Raw genomic sequence first — 1,754 nt, forward strand, 5'->3', positions numbered from 1 at the left:
ACAGATGTCTATTAGCACTCAAATTAAAGCTATTTTAATGGAATATACAGAGGTTTATAACCTATACCTTCGTAGGAATAGTAGTTTTCATGATATTTGCTAAAATAAATTGATTTATAATTGTTCGGACAATAAGTTTGATTTATGAAAAACTTCATTTCAGAAACCATTGGATGAACAGATGTCTGCCAACGCTCAAATTAAAGCTAGTTAAATTTACTACAAAATTGTTAATAATGTTTATCTTTGTAGGAGTAGTAGGTTTTATGATATTTGACAAAATAAACTCACAAAATGTTAATTTCTAGGTGTTCGTATAAAATGTTGGATTTTTGAAAAATATATCTCTAGATCCATAAGACGCACATATGTCTGCCAACACTCAAAGTAAAGGAAATTTAACTTACTATAAAATAGTTTATGACACTTATCTTTGTAGGGGTAGTTTCACATATGAATATGAATTTGGTAAATGAAAATTTGTCCGAACAACTATAAGTCAATTTATTTTAGCAAATTTCATGTAAACTATTACTCTTACGAAGATAAACATCATAACTACTTCATAGCTCATTAAACTAGCTTTAATTTCAGTGCTAATAGACATCTGTACGTCAAATGGTTTTTGAGATATAGATTTTTCAAAATAAATTCACTAACTACTGATCTTTGAGATACAACATTTTTATGAAACGTAGCTTTTTAAAAAAAACTACTAAACGTAAATAACTCTATTAGAGCTCTTATTTTAGATAACTTATTCTTCATTAAATGACGTTCTCTTAGGTTTTCTTGTGGTGTTCCTACTTTTTAAGATAAAGAGCACCGAATGAAAAATTAGTTTTTTTAATCGCTTTGAAACAGCTGCCATTTTTTATTCCTCCTACCTATATTTGGCAGACTCATCAATTTTGGCTATTAATTATACATAGCTTTCATTAAAGTAATCAAAAATTAGGGTGAGATAGGCAGTTTTCTCAGGCAGTTATGTTTTTCCCCTCTTGGGCTCTTGTACTATAACGTATATCGGAAATTTAACATATATCTTTATAAATATAAATGTTTATATCTAATTATATGTTGTGGTAAGGCTAAGGGGATATTCTATTAGTATTTACCTCCCTCCTTATTTTAAGTCCCAAGTTGAACATTTATCCAAAATGTCTTGGAGCCCCTTCTGTACTTAAACGGTGTCATGAATCACTCCATTAATGAGACTCCTTTAACTGCCAGGGACATTCTCAAGATTCCAGCCATACACAAAGTGTCCTCAAGCAATGAAAACACCCTTTTTATTTATTTATTTATTTTTAATTCTTACGAAACAAAACATGGGTGATCATGGGCGAGTTGCTTGGTTTTTATAAAGATAATTGCATTTTGAGCAGGAGAAAAATTACTACCTTGCAGAAGGTTATCTGAATCCGGATTAATTTAAAAGGGATCACTAAAGATCTCTATTCTTTATTGACCTTAACGGCGACTTTTTTTTTATTTTATAAATTCTAATTTTCTATAAATTTATATCTATAATTAATATTCATTATATTAATCAGACTTCACCTAGCACCTGACTTTAAATAATCTTGAAATTCCTGAATTTACATTTTTTTATATGACAGATAGATTTATTTATTGATAGATATTACAATCTGACACACAGTTGTGGGCAATAGGTAATATTGATAAATGATCTCATACATACTAAAATTTAAAAAAATAATAATAAAATAAAATAAAAAAAAAATTAAAAA

Source organism: Halyomorpha halys, unplaced genomic scaffold (assembly GCF_000696795.3).
Source record: "Halyomorpha halys isolate HHAL.00 unplaced genomic scaffold, Hhal_1.1 Scaffold1469.1, whole genome shotgun sequence".
Classification (NCBI taxonomy): Eukaryota; Metazoa; Arthropoda; class Insecta; order Hemiptera; family Pentatomidae; genus Halyomorpha; species Halyomorpha halys.